The sequence below is a fragment of the Lytechinus pictus genome, chromosome 3 (assembly GCF_037042905.1).
Source record: "Lytechinus pictus isolate F3 Inbred chromosome 3, Lp3.0, whole genome shotgun sequence".
Classification (NCBI taxonomy): domain Eukaryota; kingdom Metazoa; phylum Echinodermata; class Echinoidea; order Temnopleuroida; family Toxopneustidae; genus Lytechinus; species Lytechinus pictus.
This window is the reverse complement of record NC_087247.1, coordinates 81,778,178-81,802,150: the sequence shown is the minus strand read 5'-3', so window position 1 is coordinate 81,802,150 and position 23,973 is coordinate 81,778,178. Positions and strand designations below refer to the sequence as shown.

The window sequence follows — 23,973 nt, the reverse complement described above, 5'->3', positions numbered from 1 at the left end:
TATATGTGTGTATTTTTAGTTTAGTTTTTAGTTTAGTTTACTCCAACGATGTTGTAGGACTAATGGGGTGTTGCAAGAAACTTGCGATTGAACGCAAATCGAACGCAACTCCCAAAATTGAGCGTAAGTCCTCCGATTAAACGCAAATCTGCAATTGAACGCAAGTTACGTTCAATCCTGTTGCAAGAAGAAGTTGCGTTTGATCAATTGAACGTAGATCAAGCGCAAGCTTTGCGATTGATTGCAAATCGAACGTAACTTATGTGAGATTTTGGAGGACGCGCAAAATTTGCGTTCGATTTACGTTCAATTGATTGTCCATAGGCTTGTGTACTAAAAATTCTGCAAAAAAAAATTTTTTTTGTATTTTGTTTTGAAAACTTGTGTAAATTATGCCATTTTCAATTTTCCATGGGTTTTTTTCAAGAAAAACTTGAAATAATGTTATTTTCAATCTTTATAGGCCTCTTCAGCAATTATGCCATTATTTTCACACAATTTCAGTACATTCTCTCCTAATATCATTTTAAAGTGTGTCAATCACCAAAAATATTCTGCTCTTGTTATCAGAGGTCATGGAATATTCAAATTGTGATTTCTGAAATAATTTGTATGAAGAAATGTTGAAGAAATAATAACTCTCCATAGGCACAAAAGCCACTCTTTGTTAAAACACTTCATGCACTGGCAAATGCTTATAAATATATCTGAGGGTTTGCAGTAAATACAACTCAGAATTTATTTTGCAAGAGCACTAAATTGCTTAAATGCTTTCATTCATACATATCATAATGAATAACATGCCCAATTAAGTTATTTTAGTTTGATTTTCAAATAAAACATACATTTCAGGAGATTGCTACACTTCAAAATCTGAAGCTCTCTTTAATCATAAGATTGCATCGTAGATATATATCACACTTGCATACAGGGATGAGGTCGAGGCTGATTCTTCCGAGTCATGAGGCAGCTTGAGAGAACTTCCCATAGAATCTGTACAGTGACTCGGACCAAGGCCAGCAAAATGTTGCCTCGAGGTCAGCATTGACTACATCCCTGCTTGGACTTGAAAAGATCCATTGATCTGTGCACAAAAAAAGAACACTGCTCAAGACATTCATTATTGATGGACCTTTTATTTTTATTTTTCAATGTTTCTTGCTCCCGAGGAATTACTTCTGAGATTCAGTTATATGAAATAAAATTTCATATCATCTACATCAAGTGTTTCACCACAGAATGTCTTGTTTGAAATTGACGTATCATGCAGAAGACCACAGTCCTTAAGGTTGGCATGAAGAATCCATAGAAGTCCAGTCAGGAAAGCCAGAAGCGTCTCTGCTTGAAGGAACAAATCTGGTTTCCAGAAGCAGTCTAATTTGAGATGAATTTGGAGAGCTTCATGGAGTGAAGATTTTAAACAAGCAACGCCCTCATTCTGAAGTCCACTCTAAATGATCTTACTACAGACAGGAGCAGCTCTGAATTCAGTTCTGATAATCAACCTGTCCATAAAAAAATAATAATATAGGAAATAATGCAAGCCCATAGCTATACATACATGTAGCTTGGGTTAGTTCAAATTTTGTCCTTTCAGTGCAAAAACGCCCTTAGCAAAACATTTTTGTGCACCCCATTGGTGCAGAAATGCCCCTATGCCTGCTGGTAAGGGCGTTGTTTGCACCGACATGATGATATGATAGAGGGAAAGTGGCTTACTCCTGAGACCATAGTAATTGGCAATTTGCCATGATGTAATCTAAAAAAGTGTGAACTGATTGTTTTTCCCCAAATAAATGAATCATGGAAATTAAAATATGCAATAAATTAAATCAATGAAAGCAAAATACACACTTTCATACAGTACACCTTGGATGAGCACAACAACCGCCCCCTCCCCTCCCCCCCCCCCATCAATGGGATGTCTTCATTGCTGAGAAGTCCAGTCAAGATAGAGATTTGTGTTTGCCTTTTTTTCATTTTGCATTATCCTTTGGTCAATGTGTACAGATTTCACCCCCATCCGCATTACAATCATGGTGAATTATTAATAATAATACAGTTTACATGTAACCTACCATTCAAGAGTTGATAAAATGAATCAATCAGCTGGTTGCAAGAACACACATGGTAGCAGACACAGTTATGGTGGTTCGGTTTATTCCAGACTTCCTTGTCATAACTGTAGTAAGCAATTAAAAGCAAAAAGCAAAGAGATAAAACATGTTCATGAAATTAATATACAAGTTAAGCTCAGTTGCCAGTGTGTTAATCATTATAGTAGTCCCAGGGTGTTTTGATTAAAGTCACTTCTGTCCTGGGGAGGGGTACTATGGTTCCTCAGCTATGGGCGGCGCAATAAAAAAATTATGAATCATACCTTTTGCTTTAATTTACTAAAAAAAGCTTGTAATAGAATGCTAAACTTTGGTGTACATATTCCTTTCTAGAGCATTCCTAACAACTTTACTTTAAAAAATCTGGTATAAAAAAAAATCCTTTCATGTTTTTTTTAAATATTTTTTCTTAACTTCTTAAATGTATTTTTTTTGTTGTTATTTTCAAGACAAAGTTCATCAGTGACATTAAATTACTATTGTCAATAAAAAAAATTACCCAATTAACTTTTTACATGTAATCATGTTTTTGTCTGACATGTACTTAAACAAACACAATGTTGCAAAATTTCCTGACCCTGTACCTGGGAATTGCAAATTTGGTCTCAAAAGTTGCGCGAGACTTGAAAGTAAAACGCCAGTCAGTGGTGCGGTAATAAAATTTTGAGTGGCAGATTTATTCTGAAAAATGTGAAGGGGGACCATATGCCCCCCCCCCCCGAGTATTGTGCTTGATGTAAAAGGATGTAAAAAAAAATCATGATTATGCATTCAATATTAATAAAATGATAATGATGCACCATATGAGACACCCTTTTACTGTAAGCACCTGGAAAAGCATTGTAATCATCCATTAAACAATTTAAAGTGAAAAAAAATCTGTCATCTATATAGCACCTCATGTGCTTGCATAAAAATCAAGTTAAGACTAGAGTCAGTTAAATAGTAGCCCGGGGGGGGGGGGGGGACTCACAAAATAATGCATATGGGGATGTGCCGCTGGAATGGGTCGCCTTTTTGGAAGAAATCCCTAAACATGGGGTATGATTTTATGCTGGAAAATCCCTAAACATGGCCCAATTTTTAGATACTGGCCTTAAACATGGGTCCATATTCTACTCTTGTCTTTGGTGCAAATACAAAATTACCTTACATTTTGGGCGATAACTTTTTTCTTTTTTTTTTGCTTGTCAAGTTTTCCAGGCGAAAATGTGCCCCCCCCCCCTTGTGGAAATCCTGGATCCGCCCCTGTAATGAATCCCTAATAATGGGTACCTTTTTAGCCGAAATGACCTGTAAATATGGGTACGGGTTTCAAACCTTCAGCCGCACACCTTTGTCCAAACCAAATCTAAGTACCTTCCCCCCGGCATAGTAGACCTACATATTGAATCTAAAAAATAGATTTATTTAGGCTTACATGTAGGCCCTATATCTTTTTATATTTATATGTGATGGATATTAAAAATGTGACTCATACGGCACATCATTACAAATCAACGACACAAATAGACTGTCCTTGCAAAGAACCTCTTGTGCAATCTGCCCGTAAGAAATTTTAAAAAGAGCCCCGGGCGGGCAACTCCCTGTTCAATGTTAAAACTTCCCAAAGAATGTGGCAGATGTGGCCAATAGGTTTAATAGCCCAATAACATCTTTAAAAATAATTAATAATATAGGCCTACATGTAGACCCCCTATACCTTTTTTTTTTTTTTTGGCCTGGCGAAAAATGTGGAGAACCCCCTCCCCCCCCTCCAAAAAATTAAAAATAAAGGAATAAATAAATAAAATAATATTAAATAAATCTAAAGTTCTAAACAATTCCTCCAAAGTCAAGAGCAAAATTTTCATTCTATCCCAGGCCAGGCAAAGGAAAGTCATAAAAAGGGAGGTTAGACAGACTCTTAAAAAAGAGAGACTAATGGAGAGGATCTAATAATGGAAATCTTTGATTTAAAGCCTAACGTTAGATTAAAAATCCTTTAAGTTAAAAACAAAAAATTGCTTTCTGTCGAGTGTTTCTCAAAAGTCAAAAGTCAAGTTGTGGCCATTCGACTGCATTGAATCCATTTACTGGATGGTTATTAGCCGTTGAAACTTATATAACTTAAAAATCATTTCAAATATGAACAATAATAATCTTTTAAGGTCATTTTCGATGTTTCATACATAATTAGAGCCTACAAATTTACTTGCTTCAGGGTGATTTTTAACAGCACTGCACCGGGAATGTCCTGCCGTGTTGTTGGTACAACAGTGCATTACCGACACAAAAAGTCAAGTGTGGGACTGGGTTTAAACTGTGTGGTAAAACAAAATTTGAAGGTGAAATTTCGACTGGCGATAAAGATACATTTTCACATTTTACAAAATAATTTTTTCCCTGGCATAGGTCTAAAACATATAAATTCTCTGAAAACATACATAATGGAGAAAGAAAGCAATGAAAAATGAATATTTTCTACTTACTCTCTTCCACAATCACGATTATTGCAAGGATTATTTTGCTTCATCAGCTAGTCTTGTGCTGCAGACCCTGTTTACAGCTGCAAATCGTCTGCAAATCAGCTGCAACTTGCGTTCAATCGCAAGCCTTTTTCTTGCAACGCAAATTGGCGATTGATTGCTAGTTGCAGTCGATCGGGATCGGCTGCAAAGTTGCAGTCGATTTGCAATCAATTGCAACGTAACTTTCTTGCAACACCCCATAAGCCTGTTCATCGATCAAAGTAGAAATGTCTATTGCTGCTCTCCTTCATACAAAATTAGATGCGCTACTTATGTTGGCATATTTTTCTATTATTATTTATTTATTTATTTATTATTTTTTTTTTTTTAGCCAAATGGGATAATCGTCTTTTCATCTAAATGGGGGAGGCTAATATAGAGAGAAGCAACAGAGCCCGTGGAAAATTCGGTTTTATTCACTTGGTCTAACAACAATTGGACTAATTCTCCAACAAATGGGCTTAACCCATTTGGTCTACTAATAATTTGGTCTAATTTGCAAATTGGTCTAATATATATTTGGTCTAATTCTCATTATCACGTTTGGAAAATGCAAGAAAAGTAATTCATCATTATTGATTTATTGCACACAAAAAAACACCCTAAAATGAGGTGTGCAGTTTGAAGCATCAACATGATCATGAGTAGAGATGAATAGAGAGAGGGAGAAGGAGAGAGAGAGAGAGAAAGAGAGGAGGAGAGAATGTGTCATTGATGGTTGAGTGATCAATCCAGATGCCTGTTGTTCAATATAGAGTGCTATTAGTTGTATCGTGTGTAATGCTTCATGCCTATAGCAATGAAAAGGAAAGTGGGATGGCATTAACACTTTTTAATGAACCTAAAGCGTGTTTTGTATAACTCTTTTGTATTAGCGTTTGTAGACAGATAGCAGTTGCTGCTGTATTAGGATAGTGGTGAGATGAAATGGGGCGACAATTTGTGGTGTCCCCTCCTCCACAAATTGTTGCCTAAATTAAGCGACAATTTTTCCAGGGGGTAACCGTTTGTGGTGTCAGTTTTTGCACAAATTGTCGCGTTGAGACAGTTTTTGCTGCATGGGGTGACAAAAAATCACTCACAGAAAACAAAATTTATGTCAGTCATCTCCCAACCATTATCGGCACCCATGACAATGATGAATATTGAGTCAATTATATATAATGGAGTGTGGCATAATGATGATAAAAATGATAATGGATTGACCTCATAAAAGAGGCATTTGATTGTTTAGCCTTTGGAAACTGTTTTGCAAGAATCATTAAGCATGAAGGAATATAAGCATGGACATGTGGAGCAAAAAATAAGCAAGTGCTTGCAAGTTTTATTGGCTAAGATAAGGCATACATTGCTTTGATTGTATTCTCATAATCGCGACTGATATCAAACCAAAATCAAATGCAAGGATGGGCATTTTTTTTAATTTCTTAAAAATATGCTTTTTCTAGGCTATTTGTTTGCTTTGAGCTATACTAACATTTGTTTTAGGTTTCATCATCAGTTACAATGATGCAAACAAAAAAGAGCTATTTCCTTTTCGATTTGAACATTATTGGTCTGCTACTGAGAAAACTTCAATCATATGGCATTACTGGATCGCTCCTAAAGTGGGAAAGACAATTCCTCACAGGACGCTCCCAAACAGTCTTGGTCAATGGATCTCCCTCCGAGGAGTTGCCAGTGCTCTCAGGAGTGCCCCAGGGCACAGCAATAGGCCCACTAGATTTTCTTATGTATACCAATGATCTACCTGATGGCCTCTTGTCAACGACAAGGCTGTTCGCCGATGATTGCGTCATTTACACGTTATTCTAATTACTTTCAAATCCTCCAAGACGATCTGTCAAAACTAGAAGAGTGGCAGAATAAATGTCCTCCAATGTCCTTCAATCCAGCCAAATGTGTTATCATGAAAATACTATCCAAGGCAGTACAGACTCCTGCAGAAAGAGATTACACCTTTTGTGGCCAAAACTACAAGAAGTGTCTACATGCTCTTACCTTGATGTTGAAATGGATAACATGATGCGCTGGGACGCCCAGATCAACAAAGTCTGCTCCAAAGCTTCCAGAGTACTCGGTTTCCTGAGAAGGAACTTCTGGTCTGCTCCCAAGGAAATGAAACAACTTTCCTACCAAACGTTGGTGAGACCAATCCTGGGATACGCCTCCCCTGCATGGGATCCCCATTACATGAAGGATACCTAGAAGATAGAAGCCATTCAGAGAAAGGCAGCTCGTTTCTGTATTGGGAACTACAGACGAACCAGCAGTGTCACAACCATGTTACGGGCCTTAGAATATGGGACTCACTGGAAGACAGACGGAAACACAGTAGACTGAGCCTAATGTTCCAAATAATAAAAGGTCTTGTTCCCATCAACCCCCCAAAAACGTCATCCAGCAAACCACCCGGCAGACTAGAGGAATACGTATCAAGCTCCGGTGTCTAGTAGTCGAAAGGGATGCTCATAAATACAGCTTCTTGCCCTCGAAATACTAAAGATTAGAACGAGTTAAACATGGACACAACATTGATACACTCATTGGACTCTTTCAAATCCAAAATCACTCAAAAACCTAGTAAGTGACCTGCTTACTTGGTGATCTCACACAACATCAATAAAGTTGGCGGAGTACAGCAAGTCTGCATATGTCGACATAACCCAAGACAAGACAAGTAATGAATTAAAAATAAAAAAAACCTCGGGGGGGGGGGGGAGAGAACATGATGATTCTAAATAGAGGATTTTAGTAGCGAGCAAAAAGAATAAAAAGCAAGATGAAGTTTTTAGACAGATTTTAACATGATATCTGTACAACTGTTGGTGCGTTCTAGTTCCATATTTCACATTGGGCCTGTTATCACATTTGACCCGAAACTGGATTTGGCAGCAACATACTCAGTGTCTATGTCCAATCTAATGCGGGAATTGTTAAGAAGAGTATACAATCCATCCATCATCTCTATCTACATTATTCAAAATATGAACAGATATTACCATTCTGCTCTATGTATTATCAATTTCATGAGTTTTAACTCTGGGTTGTCTTTTTTTTTTCAAGCAATCTGCTTATGATGACAATCCTGTAAATTGTGAATGTTACAATAATTTTATAGTAGATCATTATTTGTTTTAAATGATTATTTTTTAGCCCATTTTTTATTCTATGGTTCATGCCAAAAATGAGTAATCAATTTGTTACGTTTGTTATGTAACGAAAATTATATTATACGAATAGTATAGCAGCAGAAGAAAACAGTAAATCAAAGCAAAAAGCAAATATATTAATTAGAACACTCCGCGGTGCACAACTAAAATAAATTTGCGCGTGCAACTTAGATTTTAGATTTAATTGAACCCATTATTATATATAAAATTTTTAAAATTTGGCGCATTTTTGACATAAGATAAACATATCCCCCAAAATAATTCTGTCAGTTTCTGCTGCATTTTTGCCATACTTATACTGATATAAATTTCATATTTTCTGCTTTTGTCAGAACTAAATTGAATTCGGTTCAGTTTTGTAAAAAAGATATAATTTTACAAATCAGCATTTATTCTAGGAACGATTATTTTAAGATTATATGAACGTGGTTTAAATAGTAAAAAAAAAAGAGAAAAAGTGGATAGGGTTTTGTATGTATTGGAACTTTTTACCTAATTTGCCTCTTTAGTATGTTATGGAAAAATGTTCCACATTAATTTAAAGGCCTCTACTCTTTCAAAATGTGTTCCGGTTTGGCCCTTTAGAAGTGCACCCAAGAAAAAAGAGGTTTAAGATTTAAACAAACCAAATGTTGCATAACCCTAAGGTTTCAACAGTATGATCAAAATTAGACGAACAATTTAGAAAGTCATGACTTTTTTTACAGTCCTTATTAATTTTTCACGACACATTTCTATGTACAACGTGGGGGTATGCAAATGTGAAAGCTGGCAATGCCACACACTCACTATTTTTTAAAACAATTTCTCAATTTTTGCCAGATTTGACAATAAGGAAACTCTTCATTAAATCAGAGGAGGTTACAAGAATGGCAATTCCTCATGTTGAAGGAGCAATTAAACTTTTTTAAATATTATAATTAGTATACAAATTATTTTAGGCGTTGGTTCCTTCATCTGCACACTAAACAGGATCTACAAATAACTATTTTTTATTCAAGCGATATCAGCTACTTCTGTATTTTGTGTTCCGATCTTTATTATCCAATTTAGTTTTTTTCTTTAATCCGTTATAATTATTAATGCAGTATTATTTTCGAAATTAAATTTGAATTGGCCTTCTTTATTGATTCCCATTCTATGAAAGTTCCCGAGTCTGGAAAGGTTTTAATATACGTGTATGGTTGTCTTAAGAAGTTCAAAATTGAATTGTGACTCATTAAATAGACTGATATCATTGAAGACGGAACTGATAAATGGAGAATTTCCATGATTTGTGAGCCTCCGATGAATCGCGTCCAGCAGCATCTCTGAAAGAAAAAAACAATAAAGATAATAATAATAATAATGATAATAATCAAACAAATTAATTCCCATTTTTACGCTTTAACTGCTGATAATGACTCTTATGTATGTACCACAGTTGTGATTAATAGTCGTAAAAATAATTAATCTTTCAATGCTTCCTTGATTGATTATGTCACGTAAAAGAGAAGATAACATTATTCAAATTATTATCGGTATTAGTTACCACTAATATTTGTAGGTTAGTAGTTCCAACTGTTTTTTTTTTATTGCGTATAAATCGATATGAGAAATTTGTTGAATAATGATAGGCATACATATACAGTAAAATAAATACCAGAACCAGTATATGAGATAAACAGGAGGGTGAATAATTTACACATTATCATAAGTGAAAAAAAACATAAAAACATAATTGTCTTGAATGACAAGAGCACTAATAGATTAATAACAATGTATAAAATCAGTAGTAGTAGTAGTAGTAGTAGTAGTAGTATAGCAGTAGTAGTGTTCCATCCCATAAGTGGTGAATAAATAAATGAATGAATAAATTATAAATAAAGAAAGAAAGAAAGAAAGAAAGAAAGAAAGAAAGAAAGAAAGAAAGAAAGAAAGAAAGAAAGAAAGAAAGAAAGAAAGAAAGAAAGAAAGAAAGAAAGAAAGAAAGAAAAGAAGCAGGGAAGGAAGGAAGGAAGAAAGAAAGAAAGAAAGAAAGAAAGAAAGAAAGAAAGAAAGAAAGAAAGAAAGAAAGAAAGAAAGAAAGAAAGAAAGAAAGAAAGAAAGAAAGGAAGAAAGAAAGAAGGGAGGAAGAAAGAAAGAAAGAAAGAAAGAAAGAAAGAAAGAAAGAAAGAAAGAAAGAAAGAAAGAAAGAAAGAAAGAAAGAAAGAAAGAAACAGAGAGAAAAAGATATATTAACATTAATAAATAAAATATCTACTTCTTTTGACGATTCTGATCATACCTTAGGGTTATTCCTCGACTTCTCAAAAGCGTTTGATACAATAGATCATGAAATACTATTATGTAAGCTATCATATTACGGTATCAAAGGGACAGCTTTACAATGGTTTAGGAGTTATCTTACTGATAGAATTAAGTTTTTTTACAGTAAATGAATCAGAATCTCCAACAAGGCCAGTTTCCTGTGGAATTCCACAAGTTAGTATTCTTGGCCCTTTGCTATTTGTACTTTATGTTAATGATATGAAAAATTCATCTCATGTTCTCTCATTTATTCTCTTTGCTGATGATTCCAATATTTTCTATACACATCATGATCCACATGTACTTATGAGCACTATGAATGCAGAATTTAAAAAAGTAACAAACTGGATTAAAGCCAACAAAATGTCATTGAATCTGCAAAAAACTAATTATATGCTTTTTAGTCATTCATTGAAACCGCATACATTCGTAATTCCGAAGCTTCGTTATTCCGAAGGTTCGGATATTCCGAAGGTTCGTTATTCCGAAGGTTCGTATTTCCGAAGGTTCGTTAGTCCGAAAACTAAATGATTAACTAACCTTATTTCGTTTTCGGACTAAAGAACCTTCGGAACAACGAACCTTATTTCGTTTTCGGATTAACGAACCTTCGGAACAACGAACCTTATTTCGTTTTCGGATTAACGAACCTTCGGAACATCGAACCTTATTTCGTTTTCGGATTATCGAACCTTCGGAATAACGAACCTTCGGAATAACGCCACAAACGTTCGGATAAACGAACCCTTTTATGTTTTCGGATTAACGAACATCGAGGTATAGGCAATTTGCGTGTTTCGGAATTACGAACCTTCGGAATAAAGAACCTTCGGAATTACCAAGCGTAACCCATTGAAACATCTACCACATCAAATACTTTTAGAAAATACTGAAATCAAAGTGCAAACAACAAAATTCTGAGGTCTTACTATTGATAACAAGCTTACGTGGAATGCTCATATCAACAATATTTGCAAAACTGTGGCAAGAAATATTGGAGTCATCAACCCGGGGGGGGGGGGGGGGGGCCACTTACATTGACGAGTGGATACCATGCGCGACCCAAAAAACACGTAAAAAGGATGTCTTTTTCACGATAGGGCACGTTACATACGTAACGTGATAAGGGTGTCAAAAACACAAAAATAATGAAAAAAGGGTATTTATTTCGCTATGAAAATTACGTGTTTAGGGTCAAATTTGCGGGGATGATAAAACAAAATTAAAATGTATCATAAAGGATATATTTGACAAGAGTATCGTTTTGTTTCCAATACTTGTTAAGGGTAGGGTTTCACACGTTAATACTTGTTAAGGGGTGCATTTTCAGAATATGGAAATTACGTGTTTAGGGTGCTTTTCGAGACCCCATGGTCGCGCATGGTATCCACTCGTCAATGGATGCCCCCCCCCCCACGGGTCATCAATAAGCTTAAAAACGTTCTTCCAGCACAGGCGCTATCCATGTTGTATTGTGCATTAATTCAACCTTGTCTTAATTATGGAATTCTGGCATGGGGTAATGCCTCTCAAACGAGACTCAATAAAGTCTTGCTACTTCAGAAAAAAGTACTGAGAATAATATGCAATATGTCCTTTAGAGCTCATACGGATGAATTGTTTCGTCAGAAACGTATCCTTAAAGTCAATGACCTGTACCGCTTGCAACTATTCCAATTCATGTATCAGCTAGATAGAAATAGTGTACCTAATGTCCTACAAAGAAATTTATGAGAAACAATACTTTACATTCATACAATACGAGACAATTAAATGACTATCACTTACCTAATGTAGAACAGTATTTTCTAGCAAAACTGTATTTTTCACAGGACCAAAACTCTGGAATTCTCTGGACAGAGTAATAAAAGAGGCAGCTAATCTGAACCGATTTAAATTACTCATCAAAAAATTTCTTCTGAATTCTTATTGATTCAATCAAACATTTTGTGAACTTCATACTTATCCACGGTAGTATTGATTATTTTAAAGTCAATATTTAATTTTGTATATAGTGTATATACATTTGTGTTACAGTGTTTATATCTATATAATTTTATAGAATTTTGCTGATTATTTTACTCTTCTTATATCATATTACCCTTGTATAAAATTTTGATAGGGGTCTACATCTTACAAGCTTTGCTTTTTAGTAGGCCCCTCCATTTTTTTTTTCATTTCATTGCTATGTTTCAATCCTGCATGTGTTATGCATTTTTTCATTGTAAAAATGATTGATTACGAAATGTACTTTGATGATTGTGGAATATGAATATATCAATAAAGAAATAAAGAAAGAAAAAAAAGAAAGGAAGGAAGGAAGAACGAAAGATAAAAAAAGAGAAAAAAAAGAAGAAAAAAAAGAAGAAAAAAAGGAAGGAAGAAAGGAAGAAAACAGAGAAAAAGAAATAAAGTAAGAAAGAAATAAAGAAAAGATGAAAGAAAAAAAAGAAATAAAAAAGAAAAAAAAAAGAAAAAAAAAAGAAAAAAAAAAGAAAAAAAAAGAAAGAAAGGAAGGGCGGAAGAAAACAGAGAGAAAGAAATGAAATAAGTAAGAAAGAAAGAAAGAAAGAAAGAAAGAAAGAAAGAAAGAAAGAAAGAAAGAAAGAAAGAAAGAAAGAAAGAAAGAAAGAAAGAAAGAAAGAAAGAAAGAAAGAAAGAAAGAAAGAGAACGAAAGAAAGAAAGAAAGAAAGAAAGAAAGAAAGAAAGAAAGAAAGAAAGAAAGAAAGAATGGAAGGAAGGAAGAAATAAAGAAAGAAAGAAAGAAAGAAAGAAAGAAAGAAAGAAAGAAAGAAAGAAAGAAAGAAAGAAAGAAAGAAAGAAAGAAAGAAAGAAAGAAAAATAAATAAAACAGAGAAAAAGAAAAAAAAAGAAAGGAAGGAAGGAAGGATGAAAACTGAGAGAAAGAAATATAATAAGAAAGAAAGAATGAAAGAAAATAAAAATTAAACAGTAGTAGTAGTAGTAGTCGTAGTAGAAGTAGGTAGTAGGTAGGTAGTAGTAGTAGTAGTAGTAGTAGTAGTAGTAGTAGTAGTAGTAGTAGTAGTAGTAATGGTAGTAGTGGTAGTAGTCGTAGTAGTCGTAGTAGTGGTAGTAGCGGTAGTAGTGGTAGAAGTGGTAGTAGTGGTAGTAGCTTTAGTTGCGGTAGTAGCGGTAGTAGTGGTAGTAGTGGTAGTAGGGGTAGAAGTGGTAGTAGTGGTAGTAGTGGTAGTAGTAGTGGTAGTAGTAGTGGTAGTAGTGGTAGTAGTGTAGTAGTAGTAGTAGTAGTAGTAGTAGTAGTAGTAGTAGTAGTAGTAGTAGCAGCAGCAGCAGCAGCATGCAGCAGCAGCAGCAGTAGTAGTAGTAGTAGTAGTAGTAGTATAGTAGTAGTAGTAGTAGTAGTAGGAGTAGTAGTAGGAGTAGTAGTAGGAGTAGTAGTAGTAGTAGTAGTAGTAGTAGTGGTGGTAGTAGTGGTAGTAGTGGTGGTAGTAGTGGTAGTAGTGGTGGAAGTAGTCGTAGAAGTCGTAGTAGTCGAAGTAGTCGTAGTAGCGGTAGTAGCGGTTAGCTGCCAACATCAAACATTCAGATAGCCAAAGATTTTTGTCAACCTACTCACCTCAATGATGACCTTCTAAGTCTAACACTTCTTCGTCCTGATGTATCACGTGTCCTACTAAGGTACATCATTAACAATGCACCTAGTCCAAATAGTCCGAAGACACCAAGAAGAGCACCCATTATAGTCACAATGCTACCTGATTTCTTGGATGTGTTCATATGTCCACTTCCCTTTTTATCTTCCTCTGTAGGTTTATTTCCTTTTGTTTTATCAGGGAATCTACCAGGTATTACACCTGGTTTAATACCATTTCCTGGACCTCCATTGTTTGGTCTTCCCCTACCAGCATTAACTCCAATATGACCGCGAGATCCAGGAGGATTTGGTGTCAATGGTGGGGTTCCAAATTGAGGTCCTTGAGGATATTGTGGCCCACCGGAGTAATCAGGAATCTGCGTTCCTTGAAATCCATATCCAGGATCCATTCCAACGTTTGGCCTTCCACCACCACCAGTTCCAGTTTCTGTTCTAGGGCCGAACCCTCTATCACTTCCTGGTCCAAATCCTGGTCTTGGATTAAAACTTGGTCTACCACCCTGTCCACCTCTGTTTGGCGGGCTTTCTGTTGTGGTTGGTGCACCAAATCCTGGCCTTGGTTTAAAGGCTCCAGGTCCGAACCCTCTGTGGCCAATGCCATGTCCAGGATTTGGTCTTTGTCCTCTTCCACCGAGGCCTGGCTGGATCGGATATCCTACATTGGGTACAATTGGGCCTTGTGGTGGTTTTGGCGCAGTTGTTGGAACTGTATTCAAAGACAGAATTAGTAAAATATAAATATATATTAAACCAAATTACAAGAAGTGAATATTCCGAATCGGGAATTCAATAATGAAAAATAAGATAGACGCCTTTGAAATTGTGGACTTATCTCAAAATGGGCCGGATGCATGGATAAAAAGGAAAACAAACGACGATGTCCCGAAGCTCATGAATCTTACACGGAAAGAATATCAATAAAGAAACCCAAACTTTCATATTACAACCGAATACCAGAAGACACAAATCTGTGCAATGCGGGAATCTTTTTCCTACCCATTTGCAAGGAAGATTGAGTAAAGTGCATGCCTGACATACATTCAACTGGCGGTTTCAAATGTGGTTCAAATGGAGTTTGTTTGCTGTTACTCCATCTCATTTAAACCTTGATACACTGTGAGACATTTTACATGTAGGTTTACATCTTTGTGGTTAAGTTGTTAAGGCACCGCCGTGGCGTTCTTTGCTGGGGAGCTATATATTTTTTCGACCTCACCAAGGATTAAAAAAAAAACCGGGAGAATAGCTCGATCTAGTCACAACATATATTCCATCAGTTTGAAGTCATCTTGTCTGAGGTATGAACATTTAATTAGTGATTCATTGATATGTGCTGATAGAGTTATTCTCCAAGCTTTTTTGATACCATTTTCATACAGATCTTTGCATGCACAACTGACTATTAGACAATCTCCAGAAGGACGTCAATTTCAGTTCCTCCAAGTCGCTGGGTGAAGAATGAAACAAAGTATATATATAAAAAAATACGTATGCCCATGAACAGACGTGTTTTTCACGACTGATTAAAAAACGAAATTCGAATTCTCTTTTTTTTTGGTGTCACATCATAGGCACTGACGAAGAGTGTGACTTTACCTTTATTTTTGAAAGCAATACTCCTTTTAAAATCTACGATTTTATTTCTACGGCATATTCTAAACTATTTGTGATTATATATATATAATTTATATATGTTTGTGTGTGGGGGAGAGTGTGTGTGTGTGTGTGTGTGTAAGAAATGAATAAAGAGAACAATAGTAGGCGTAGCTTAAATCAAGGTTCCCAATAGCTATCAACCCTTTGGACAAATTGGTGATGCCTACAAACAATGTCTCTGCCGGGAATCGAACCCGGGCCCCCAGCTTGGAACGCCGGTGCCTTAACCAATAAACCACAGAGACGGGTTAGTGGTTAGGGCGATCCCGATCCGATTGACCGTCAGATAAACAGATTTTCGGCACTATACCAATTTTAATTTTCTTTGTCGGGTGTAAAGGTGGGATTTGAACAATGAAAAGTCGCCATGCCCCAGCTGGATCAAAGCTATTGCCTAGATACAGTACATGTATGGGAGAAATAATACAAATGTGAGAATTTATACATGTACAACAGCTTTGGTAAATCTTGTATTAAAATATGTGAAAGAAATGAATGAAGACAGCAATGATTAAGTCAAGGTTCCCCAGAGCTATCTGGAAAAATAGACCAGTTCGTAGTTATTCATGGACAATTTTGGTCAAATGACCTTTCATTTAATAATAATAATAATATTCCGCATTTATATAGCGCTTAATACATCGGAACGACTTCTCTAAGCGCTTTACAGACATATTACCCCGGTCATCGGATCCTTGCATGCCCGCATATACAATGTATGCACCTTCTCCACTCCCTGGGGAGCATTCCAACAAGAGTTCCAAGACTCAATTGCTAGGCATACTACATATAGGCTTTCACATCCTGCCGGGTACCCATTTAACACCTGGGTGGAGAGTGGCAAAGTGTGGATTAACGCCTTGCCAAAGGACGCTAGGCCATGGTGGGATTCGAACACACGACCCTCTGATTACAAGGCGAGAGTCAGAACCGCTACACCACGACGCTTCCATTTTCAATTTTCAATCTTTTCATTATGATAGGCAGATTTCAAAGCAAGATATTACGTAAGCTTGCCTTACATAGCAGGATGGAGAAATTGAATGGACCATGTGACTAGAATAGCACACCAATGAACACTTGTATTTGTTGCATTCCTACTTTGAATGCATATCATAGCATGTTCCACAATGTACTTGGCAAACTGTGAAATACCAGTCGTTCGTGGACGCATTGTTGTTGTTTTTTGTGGATGTAAAAGAAAACCACAATTCAAAAGAATATATGAATAATCAAGACATCAAAGTTGGTGCTTATCTCATTAGATTTTAAACCACCATGTCACTTCAGTACAAATGACTTTCCTCTGATCGGGGTCGCCCTAACCACTAACCCCGTCTCTGTGGTCTAGTGGTTAAGGCACCGATGATTCAAGCTGGGGGGGGGGGGGGCTGGGTTCGATTCCCGGCATATATATTACATAGCATACCTTTTTCACATTTCTGGCCGACTCTCTTCCAGCCGTAACAGCACTTGTATTGCGTTATATAATTCAACCTAGAAGTGGTCCTGTATATTGGTTGATATGATACTCTGCAATGAACAGTAAAAATACAGAAAAAAAAGCGTTAATAGACAAGCTCGTCTTGGCGGACGACAAAGAAAGGCAGGCAACTTTACTGGAGGTAGGAAACAGGGCATACTTAGGACTGGAGAGACGGACGTGTCTTTTTATATTCATGGGTTTCATAATTCAATTGATTATTCTTATATTCCTGAGCAAATAATAATTAACAAAGATGAGTTTTTTCAGCTGCTCTCGATCCGATGACATAATTTAACAGATTCTATGCCTGCCTTTTACTGACAAAATTTTCCCAATTCATTGAGATAATTTTCCGTGATACGTACTAAAACACTACCTAAATACTTGCATTACGCAGTTTCCTAGATACTGTAAATTAAAGCAATTAAGTGTTATTATAGCAAACGAGCAGTCGTAGGATAATCAAAACTGCCTGGTTGGTGTGATTGTTTTCTTTGTAATCCAGACATGCCAGAAATGACTCCTTTTTTTTAAATACCATTTTAATGTTAAATTCTCCAAAACAAACAATTTTTCACTTACTTATAGACCATACAGGCAGAGGTATGATGATGAAACGAGCATTCACCGCTGTATGGAACTATTCTGCTTTGCATCGTTGATGTAACAATCGTATCTGACTGACTGAAAATCAAAAAAAAAAAAAAAAAAAAAAAAAAATATATATATATATATATATATATATACATCATCGCTCTCTTCCTGAACTTAATCATTTTACCTCATGGAAAATGCAATTTTATCATATAAATGGTCTTTTATATCCACACAAAATCATTATATGTATTTATTCCTAAAACCCCATGCCATGATTGTCCATGTTTTATTTACATAAACGTGCCCTTTAGATGTGCGACTTCTTTTCAAGATACAGTAAAAATAGATCTAAAGGTTCAAGATGAAAACTCCAATATGGTATGTAATCCATTGTAATAGGGTATTATTTCCAATATCGTTTTGTATTTTGTCGTGAGTGCTCCACAATTTTGCTTTGGAAATTATATAGCAAATTTCTTTCTCAGTTACTACGCCAGTGTTCTTACACTACATTCCATAATGTATTGTGTTCTTCTATGTTGACATCCTTCATTGACATAAATGATTTCAGTTGTCTTAAATATTTTGAGGCACAACTTTCACACAGCGTCACATTTCTAACCTTCATTTACTTCTGATGTGTTAAGCGCTATATAAATGCGGAATATTATTATTATTATTCTTGGTCCTGATGCCTTCAAGCCTTGCCTTGAATTGGCACTCACCTTGGTGGTTAAAGTTTTAACCTTAACATTGAGGGTTCAGGCATTGAATACAACACTGACTTAGGAGGGTAGCCGATAGTAGACAGGAATGTCATTTGAAAGATAAAAACAGCAATTAGGAGATGCACAAAAACGAAATTTTAGTGTCATCCATCTTGATTTTTATATCATTCACGCCTAAAAGTTATTTCTCAACTTAGATCCATCACTGCTTTTGGAAAATAAATATCATTCAAGAAATTTACAGAGAAATTAAGTCATATGCTTCCACTCTTTCTTATCTTTTGTACGATTGACAGGTGATTTGCTTTTCCTAAACTCTTTGATCCATATCTTAACGTGCAAAGTCACTATATTCTAAATGTTTTATTACTATTGATTGATTTATTTTTTGTGAAACAATCAAGTTCACAAAATATGACCCCACTAACATTATTTGAAGAAGTACGCCTTAAAAAAACATAAGCAGTTTGTCCGCTTCCATTATAATTTATTCTCATTTTCTTGGATTTTGGTCATCTTTAAAAACTCCTTATAACGTAAGGGAAACCAATTAAGATGTCCCCATCCCTGATAGTCCGGTCTGTTAGCGTCAAAAACACCCTACTTGTGGACACGGTGGACAAAAGCATGATTTTTTCTCCAGACCTTTGTTTATGTATAAGAATTAAAAATTGGGTATGCTCCAAAAAATCTGGCTGCAGGAACAGAGAAAAAATGGGTGAAAGAGTCAGAATTTATGAGTTTAGATTGGTCTGATATATAGACTAGCGCTAGTGCAAAACTCAATAGCAGTGCATTATTTTGCATTGATTTAGTTCTTAAATTCAGACCCTTTTTTAACATATGTTCTGTTTGTCCTCACATCTCAATGCACCAAATATCTGAATGCAGATGCTAAACAAGCCGAAGGGTGGCGGTGGAGGGGGTTGGATGTTGGTATGTATGTACATATTTTGGTCTTGGGGTAAAGATGTGCAAAACACATTTTTGCATGTGTTGGAAATGGTGTTGCCATGGTAACAGTGTATTATGGCAAAAATAAGGTAAAACTCTTGTAGTTAGAACTACTTCCTCTGTTTTCATCCGATTCTAATGAAATTCGGCACACACATTGGTCTTGAGGTGAAGATGTCTAAGACACATTTTTGTGGGTCTTTCAGAAATCTCGTTGCCATGGTAACAACATATTATATGGTGAAAATTGGGAAAAAAATTACAATTCAAACTGCTTCATCAGTTTTCAATCAATTCACATGAAATTCGGCACACACATTGGTATTTAAGTAAAGATGTACAAGGCACTTTTTGTGTGTTTCAGAAATTGTGTTGCCATGGTAACAACATATTATATGGCAAGATTTAGGTAAAAACCTTGCAATTTGAACTACTTCATCAGTTTTGAAACAATTTTCATGAAATACGGCTCACACATTGCCCTTGGGGTAAAGATGTGCAAGAACCTTTTTTTTTTTTGCATTTGTCAGAGAGTGCATTGCCAGGGTAACCACATATGATAGCTAGAAATGCAGGAAAACTCATCGTGGATCAATCTACTTCTCAGTTTTCAGTCTGTACTCATAAATTTGACACACATATTCATTTTGGGTAAAGATTCATATTCAGTGTTAAAGGGGAATCCAGCCTTGGTCATAACATGTTGTGTGGAAAAGGAGAAAAATAAGAATGGTGAAAGTTTGAAAGAAATCGGACAAGCAAAATTTATGGCCGCTTTAAAATTAAGATCCCAAAGACTGCTAGTATGTAGATTTCAAATTGGCAACTGGGTAAGTAAATTATGACAAGGGGCGAGGCCGCAAGGACAACTTTCCCATAGGGCTTGTACTTAATTATTAGGATTTTTGGTTTTCTCCTAAATCCCTATTCCATTGGGGCCGTAATATAAACCCGGTAGTATATTGTTTTATGTCCTCATGAAAGAAAATTATAATTTGAAGTAAAACTTTTGAAAAAGACATTTTAGCCAATTAATTATTCCAGTACATGGAAGAGTGGTCCTTGCCTTACATCACTATGACATCACATATTCGGCCAATTTGAAGTCTTCATGGGTATAGTGATTACCAATGTTTACAACTTTTATATATTCACAAATTTCTTATGGTTTGTCCGATATAGTTCAAACTTTGACCTATAAGCTTGTCTGATTTTTCCTTTTCCTCTAAAAACAAGTGTTTATTTGGGTTGGATTCCCCTTTAACGACATAGCGCAGGGTATTAATCACTTTCAATAATATTTATAGGTTCTTTTTTGGGGGGGGGGGCGGAGGAGGTCCTTAAAAACTGACAACATAAAAATATAGAAGGTTAAAGGCCATGACCATTAGGAACTTAAACACTCTTTTAAAAAAGCACCCCTTCCATTTTTTTTTTTTGGGGGGGGGGCTTTAGAAAATTGCCACATAAAGAGTAAAAGGAAATTATTACTAGGAACTTAACCCCCCCCCCCCAAAAAAAAAAGGGGGGAGAAAAATCCTTGACACTTCAGCGTATTAATTCAAAGCCTAAAACATTCTGCTTTGATAAAAGATCGTTTTCGGTGCCCAATTAATCAATGTTTTATTCATCTTCTTCTGCTCAGTCTTTGTTCATTTCAGTTCCTACTCTGACATTCTTACATCACTTTTTGTACTTTTGATCTTTACCATACGTTCTTGTTTTGTTTCCTTTCTCCCCCTCTTTGTCTCCCTCTCTAAGTACATTTTTCTTAGCTATTTTAATTCATTATTATCTAGCAACAATTATTCCATTTTGAATACTTACACCTACACCGAAATATAATAACATGACATTCATTTTTTTCATAATCTTTTAAACTCCATTTTGGCTACACTCTGTCCTGAACAATACTATTAGCAATATTTAATGTCTAGTTTAAAGAATTGAAGAAATTACTGTCATGATATTATATTTTGGTAAAGGTGCATCAAATTATATTAACAAGGTTGCAGCATTCAGAATGGAATAACTGTTGCTTGACAAAAATGGATTTAGTTATTTTCCAAAAATCCTCTGAGAAAATTTTAGTTTTATCACTGAGTTTTCTCATTCCTGCAGTTACCACCATCTGAAAGGGATATGACTAGAATATAAGTATATGTAGAGAAATAAAAGTCATCATTTGCTCAATGAACAGTGAATAAGTTTGTCTTTACTCCAATGGAAAATTATTTGCATTTTTTTTTATGACAGTCAGAGTTTGCATCCAACAATTTTGCTACTGAAACATAATATTCATTTTTTGACAATGGGAGATGTAGGATAAAGCAGGGGCTGTCACAGAAATATACTGAAAAAAATAAATGAAAGAAAATAGAAGGCTAAAATCTATTGTGCACATATGGATATTTTTGATATGGTATGTTATTGAGTCATGGATTTGCAAGTGAATTTCTAAAACAAGTGCAGAGATTTTTGTATGTATTTGTATTTCTATAATTAGTTGCATGATAAAAGGTACACTTTAAAATATGTAATAGGAAACAGAAGGAGATGGTATGGTGAAGCTCAAAATCAAGAGTGATGTGATAAAGTTAAAAAGAAAGAGTAGGAACGGAATATGAATAAAAGACTGAGTATGAGAATATAAATAAACAATGATTAATTGGGTACCGCACACAATTTTGTATCAAATCAGAATGCATTAAACTTCAAATGAATGGTCTGAAGTGCAAAGGACTCTTCTTACCTTTTAAGGGGGGGGGGCATTTTTCTGCTCAAAAATATATCAGCCCCCTATTTTTTCGGGGGGGGGGGTTAAGTTCCTAGTCATAATTCTTTAACTTTTACTTTTTTGAGGTCATTTTCTAAAGATCCCCCCCCCAAAAAAATAGGGGGCTGATATATTTTTAATGTCTCGCTTTAAAAATGCAAACACCCCTGAGGGGCAAAGGCGTAGACTGGTTTAAGCATGGGGAGGTAGAACTAAAAGTGGTATGGGGAGGGGTGCACATCTTGGGGAGGTGGAACTAAGGTTTGGAAAATCAGCTGTTGAAAGTAGAAGGGGTACACATTTCGTTTTGCTTGCCAGTGTTGGAACTCCTCTGCCTCAGCGAAATGTTTCACATTCACCCAGTGTACCCCCAGCCTATGCCCTTGAGGGGATGCTTATTTTAAGAGTGTTTATCATTGTTATGTTCCTAATGGCCACTGCCTTTAACCTTCTTTATTTTGATGTCAGATTTTACGGACCAATCCCACCCCTCCCCCCAAAACCTAGAAATATTAATGAAGGTGATTTATACCCCCACACTCTGGCGTGAACATTTCAATGCAGAGAAGACATTTGGAATTTAATATGAATCTTTACCCCAAGATGAATATTTCTTCCAACTTTTATGAGCACTGACTAAAAACAGGGGAAGTAGTTTGATCCACAATGAGTTTTCCTGCATTTCTGGCTATCATATGTGGTTACCATGGCAATGCACTCTCTGACAAATGCACAGAAAAATGGTTTTTGCATATCTTTACCCCAAGGCAAATGTGTGAGCCAAATTTCATGAGAATTGGTTCAAAACTGATGAAGTAGTTCAAATTGCAACATTTTTACCTAAACTTTTCCATATAACATGATGTTTATACCATGGCAACACAATTTCTGAAACACACACAAAAAGTGCCTTATACATCTTTACTTTAATACCAATGTGTGTGCCGAATTTCATGAGCAATGATTGAAAACTGATGAAGCAGTTTGAATTGTAAGTTTTTTTCCCAATTTTCACCGTATAATTAATTGTTACCATGGCAACAAGATTTCTGAAAGACACACAAAAATGTGTCTTAGACATCTTCACCTCAAGACCAATGTGTGTGCCAAATTTCATGAGAATCGGTTAAAAACAGAGGAAGTAGTTCTAACTGTAAGATTTTTACCTTATTTTTGCCATAATACACTGTTACCATGGCAACACAATTTCCAGCACATTAAAAAAATGTGTTTTGCACATCTTTACCCCAAGACCAAAATATGTACATACACACCAACATTCAACCCCCTCCACCGCCACCCTTCGGCTTGTTTAGCATCTGCATTCAGATATTTGGTGCATTGAGATGTGAGGACAAACAGAACATATGTTAAAAAAGGGTCTGAATTTAAGAACTAAATCAATGCAAAATAATGCACTGCTATTGAGTTTTGCACTAGCGCTAGTCTATATATCAGACCAATCTAAACTCATAAATTCTGACTCTTTCACCCATTTTTTCACTGTTCCGCAGCCAGATTTTTTGGAGCATACCCCATTTTTAATTCTTATACATAAACAAAGGTCTGGAGAAAAAATTGCTTTTGTCCACCGTGTCCACATAATTCCGCTAACAGACCAGACTATGAGGTATATCACAATGATATCTCTTCCTGGAAATACTGCTTTTATCCTGTCTAGACGAGAATATAGGATATGATTTATCTCTTCAAATGTGTCCCAAAAATATGATTACGACATATTGGACTACATGAATTAATACAGCAACATTGTTTGCAACTTTTTCTTATTTAAAGGTGAATGATACCCTAGAAACAATTATAAATATATGTTATGTATGATAATGAAATTACAAAAATTGAATGAAAAACAAGAAAGCTATTAGCATCTTAATATTACAATCATGAATACTATGGACACCCTGACATTGTAAATGCGACCATGATCCTGTGATGTCATAGAACCATCCCATCAGCTGTTCTTCTTAATGAGAGGACGTGTAATCTAGGTGTGTAATACAAGTTTCATTACATTGTATCCTTTGTATGAAT

General features: G+C 35.6%; 1 long non-coding RNA gene across 1 annotated transcript; it reads right to left on the bottom strand.

The window, feature by feature from the left end:
- Positions 1–1,116: 1,116 nt before the first annotated feature.
- LOC129260514 (uncharacterized) lies at positions 1,117–4,677 on the bottom strand. Its single transcript, XR_010293225.1, has 3 exons — positions 4,589–4,677; positions 2,079–2,182; positions 1,117–1,505 (listed from the first exon to the last, which is right to left on the bottom strand). It is a non-coding gene; the product is annotated as an uncharacterized LOC129260514 (long non-coding RNA).
- Positions 4,678–23,973: the final 19,296 nt, after the last annotated feature.